At 36.8% G+C, this 5,502-nt stretch overlaps 1 pseudogene; it reads left to right on the top strand.

Moving 5' to 3' along the window:
• Positions 1-458: 458 nt before the first annotated feature.
• LOC120611933 (uncharacterized) lies at positions 459-577 on the top strand (annotated as a pseudogene).
• The last annotated feature ends 4,925 nt before the right edge of the window (positions 578-5,502 follow it).

Here is a 5,502-nt window from a genome sequence, read left to right as displayed (position 1 = left end):
CCTGAATGATCTGGTGAACATAGAGGTGACTCAGGTGAATCATGGGGCTGTCTGCCTTGGAGCAAGGGATGAAATCAGAGGTCAGAGACAGGAAGCAAATTTGGGCTTCCAGCATTTTGGACAGCTAATATGAGCTGGGTGTTTATCTCCAATTCAGAAACCAATCATCGTCATTGTCACTTATTTGTCATCATCATTATCATGTACCTACAGGTTAAAAACCCTGACAGCATCTAACTCAAAAGAGTATTGCAGTAAAATATCAACAGGAAATGTGCGGACGCATAAAGTATATTTCAAAAGTAGAATCCTTAAGTTTCAACTATTTTCCCATTTCTGTCTGTGCTTACTGATCTCTCTATACATGCTTATCATAGTGCTTCGTAAATACTAGAAGTCTTTATTATCCAAGGATAATTTATATCTGAAGAAGGCCATTTAAAATAAATCCATGTGAAGTCTACAGCCATGCCACCCTGAACAAACCGGATCCCCTCTGATCTCGGAAGCGAAGCAGGATCGGGCCTGGTTAGTACTTGGATGGGAGACCCCCTAGGAAGACCAGGAGCTGTACGGGTAAAAAATAAAAAATAAGGGATTGTAAGCTGACAAGGTCCTTGCAATTTGTGAGGTCAGCCAAGGATTGCCTCGCCTAAAAAAAAATAAAATAAATAAAATAAAATAAAATAAAATAAAATAAATTCACATGAAATAGGAAACAGGTGTCACAGTTAGTATTAAAAAAAGATTAGACTATGATTTCATTCTGAAAAAGAAAATCATTTGTTTTAAAAAGTAGGAAAATAATTTTATACACTCTCATATTCAAAATTCAGAATATAAATTGCTATATATTCTCAAAATGAATGGTAACACATTGATTTTTCTTTGGCTTAATTGTTCTGGAAAAACTATAGGATAGTTTTATAGGGCCCTTTATGCACAGCTGATTTTTAGGAGGTCATCTTCACAAAAACATTTGAGGATTTCATCAATTTCCCCCAAAGACCTCTCTAAAGCCCTTGATATTCAAATCTTTTATCAAACTTCATTTTATGACATTGCAGAGGAGAAAAAAAATCACTTTACCTCTACCCTTATAGGTTCTTGGCTGATACTTTTATAACAAAAGACAGATAAACAGGAAAAAAACATAAGTTTCATAACATGTATACCTTATGTATACATGGGAGAGACCCTGGAAAACTCACTCCCTGAAATGGCCCAAGCCAGCACCTTAAATACTATCTTCAGCTAAAGGCAAAGATGTTGAGGGTTAGAGAGGCCAGTTGTGGGAGGTGACCAGGAAAAGGACAGTAAACAAGGGTCAGGTTGCCTTCTCCATTGATAAGAGTTTGTCTTCCTGATACACAGAGGGAGGCAACCTTAAAAATAGGTATTTCCCTTATAAATGTAAATTTCTTTTACAAAAGTGAATTCTACTGTTTTAGTATATGTGCTGCCTAAGCGAGCACTAAATTCTATTTTCAGAGCTGCTCTTGAGTCTGCTGCTTTTTATCAAAAACCATCAGTTCAAAATAATACTTATGCCAGAGAGACATATTTTAGGGTGGCATATTCTGTTACCCTTCATTTGGAGATGAGGATGGGAATGCTGCTGTTAGGTGAGAAGCAGACACAAGACATGCACTCCAAATGACTCTTGTCCTAGATAATGTATTTGCATACACCCAGAGTATTCCACAGCATCCCTGTTAATTTTTCTCTTCTTCCAATGTTAACTCTACCACATTCTCTATTTTTAACTTTATTTTATTATTAGTTTCAAGTATATAGTACATTGGTTAGACATTTATACAGTTTATAAAACAATCCCCCTGATTGCTCTTTCTCTCCTCTGGCCCTCCACCTAGCCATTACATTACTGCTGACTGCATCCCCTATGCCATGCTCCCCATCCCCGTGACCATCTATCAACTGCTAATTTGTACTTCTTAAACCCTTCACCCCTTTCTCCTAGCCCCCAAACCCCCTCTCCTCTGACCATCCCCAGTTTGTCCTCTATATTCGTGAGTCTGTTTTTGATTAGTTTGTTCCTTAGATTCTGCATATAAGTGAAATCATATGGTATTTATCTTTCTCTGTCTGACTTATTTCACTCAACATAACATCTAGGTCCATCCATGTTGTTGCAAATGGTAGGATTTCTCTTTTTCATGGCTGAGTAATATTCCATTGTATATATGAACCATAACTTCTTTATCCAATCGTCTGTTGATGGGCACTTAGGTTGCTTCCATATCTTGGCTATTGTAAATTGTGCTGCCATGAACATAGGGCTGCATAGATCTTTACGAATTGTTTTGGTTTTCTCTGGATAAATACCCAGAAGTGCAATTGCTGGATCAAAAGGTAGATCCATTTTAAATTCTTTGTGTAACCTCCAGCCTGTTTTCCATAGTGGCTGTACCAATTTGCAATCCCACCGACAGTGCAGGAGGGTTCCCTTTTCTCCACATCCTCGCCAACACTTGTTCTTTGATCTACCACATTATTTTGGCTTTGCCAATGGTTTGAGCCATTCTCCTGCATCATCAGCTTTGTAAACTCTTTCATGTTAGCAAGCTTTGTGGTTTTAGTTTAAAATCTATTTGCATTGCATCATTAGATTTTACAACATCCATGTTCAATGACACAGTTACTTACTGGCCTTCTTCCCTAGATTAAGAATGCTTTAATGGAGTGAATGTGACTTATTTATTTTCTATGTCCAATGACTGCCATAAAGTAGGCATCAATTAACATTAGCCAGATTTAATGGCTTTTCATTTAAGATCTTCATCTTCAAATACTGATTAGCAAAGACACTGACACAATAGGCAAGGGATATGCCTTAGTGTCAAATAAAGAAAGATGTTTAGTCAGAGACAAACTTTATTAAGTGGTCAATTTCCTAGTGTATATATATATACATATATTTTGTAAGAAATCTTATTTTTTATTTAGGATAACCCAATTCTAATTCTATAGAAGTTTTAAATTGTCTTTAAAATATGCAGATCTCATGTATCTATAATTTTCTTTGGATAATCAAACTTAAGACAGATGGTTTATGTATTCTCTGTCATCTGACAATTACTGCGGTTAAAACAGGTGCCAGCTTCTGGGATTACATAGTGTCTCTGGAATGTTATTTCCAATAACTAGAAAATCCAAGAACCATCTGTTACTGTGGATCACTTTCTTAAGCCATTTAGATTGGCAATTTTTTCAATGCAGTTGGTAGACAGTGAAAGCTTCTCACAATTAGCAAGCATGGACAAGGATGCATCCATCTTCCCTATAGGGGGAATTTGGGCAGAAAGCTTTATCTCTGGCTTCAGATGGCTTCTGACTGGTTTTCTCTTTCCATCTGGCTAAGGCTTCTTTTGATTGTTGTTGCTTTTGCTATTCTGGAGGTTGTTTCTGTCACTGCTCTGGTTGCTAGCTTCTAGTATGTATTTTTAATGTTATATTTTTAATGACTTTTGCTTCTCCAATCTGTGAATATTTGGATAATAAATATTTGGACCACAAGCACCACTGCGATTATTTAATTACCAGCCTCCTTAATGGAGGGGCCGTGACTTATTCATCTTGTACCTTTTCACTTAATATAGGTCATCCAGAAAAGACTTTATTTTTCAGGTCATCCAGAAAAGACTTTATTTTACCTACAACCTTGCATGGAAGTCTTGAGTGACCAAAGTAGTAATTCCTAATTCCTTCTCTCTCTGTCTCTCTCTCTCTGCACTGACATCCTGAAGGACCAAGGCAGTTGCTTGCTTGCAAGGGCCAAATATGTCAACGTTTATGATAATAGATTTTCAAAGTGCCAGAGAAACAGTATTTGCTAATCTGGGCACTGTGTGTATGTGTTTTCAGTGGGGAGATATTATAATGTGCTGATTCATTTCTCCAGTCTTCAGGAGATTGTCTAGCCATTTGGCTTATTTGCTGACTCTTGACCTTCATGAAGCAGCCATAAATGCAAAGCTCTCAAATAGGCAAGTCAGTCGGTCTCATTTAGAAGGCTCCCTTTACAAGGTTAGGAAGTTGAGAGATAATGATCCTTTCCCATCCCCCTTGAATTTAAATACACAAGTTAAAAAGCACATTCACTCTTTGTTTAAAAAGAAAACCAAAATGTCACAAAAGGCAGGAATAATTCAATGCAGTTTAGGCTAATGAGGGAGCTGTATCCTTTCACTATTTTGTTCTGGGAGCTTTTCAATCAGTTAGCATTGGCAAAGCTTCTGAACAAAGACAGTAATTACCAAATAAAAATTGCCTTTAGCGCATTGTCTAACTGTGTTCACGGTTTGGCATAAATGGATTTCTGATCCTTTTATTCCAACAGGAACTACCAGTCCTTCCTTCACTTCAAATAGCCTATTCATCTCAGCATAAAAACAGCTAAAATATACCAACAGAAATGCTGCCTCTGCAACCCAAGCCACAGACAGCAGGAGTCAGCTTCTTCCAGCAGGCACAAACATAGCAGGCTTTGAAAAACTACAAAACAAACACTCTAAAAAACTCTTGAATAATTTTTCTAATGGCAATTATTTGGTTCGAGTTTTTTTTAACTACTCTGTATCTTTTGTCCAAAATTAAATTAATTCCATTTTGTATAAAATGGTCAAAAATGTAGATTACAGTAGGAAATGTATGCTTAAATAATGATCTTCTGCTACTAGATAATTGATTGATGCTTTCTATTCCTTAGGGGTAAGCGAAATACATATATGAATATATATCATAAAGAATACATACATATTATTAAGAATCACTATCAGAAACAACCTAATGGGTAGCATTATCAAGCAAGTCGCTTCACTCTCAACATCCATCTGCAGTGCATTGCCTTTTTCTACCCTCCATCCCATGCTTGAGGTAAATGTATATATACATATAAACCGCATGTTAGAATCCTAGAATAGCATTCATAAAGTCTACAGAAAATTGAAACCTTCACAGAGAACTTTATGTTGCAATATAATACAGGGTACGTTAAGATGTTGGCCTGAGATTGTCTACATGATGATTATAAGATCAGTACCAGTCACAACTTTTCTTATTAGTCAAGATCACATTACGTCCTCATGGCACTGTGAGTTTAGCAAGTGATCCCTTTGGCTTTGGTTATCAACGTTGTTCCACTGGATAGATACCGAATGTACACACTGGTTTGTCCCAAATGTACACTGGACGTGGTAACTATTTGGCTAATGTGGATGTATAAGCTATAACAGAAAAGGGCACTCTTCAAAGAGTTGGGAGACTTGTTTCTAAGCCTCAACCTGTTACTGTCTACATGTAACATCAGGTAACTCTTCATCTCTCTGAACTTCAGGATGCTATTGTTAAGAGATAGAGGAAAGAGTTGGTCCAGATCCTTTTTTTTTTTTTTGTCTCAAAGTGTATTTCATGAGAAATGATCTGATGAGATACATTGCTGCATCTGCTTGTTACTGTGCCCTTCTAGAATAGTCAAGCCCT

The sequence above is a fragment of the Pteropus medius genome, unplaced genomic scaffold (assembly GCF_902729225.1).
Source record: "Pteropus medius unplaced genomic scaffold, Ma_sr-lr_union100, whole genome shotgun sequence".
Classification (NCBI taxonomy): Eukaryota; Metazoa; Chordata; class Mammalia; order Chiroptera; family Pteropodidae; genus Pteropus; species Pteropus medius.
This window is presented reverse-complemented; position numbering and strand designations above follow the sequence as displayed.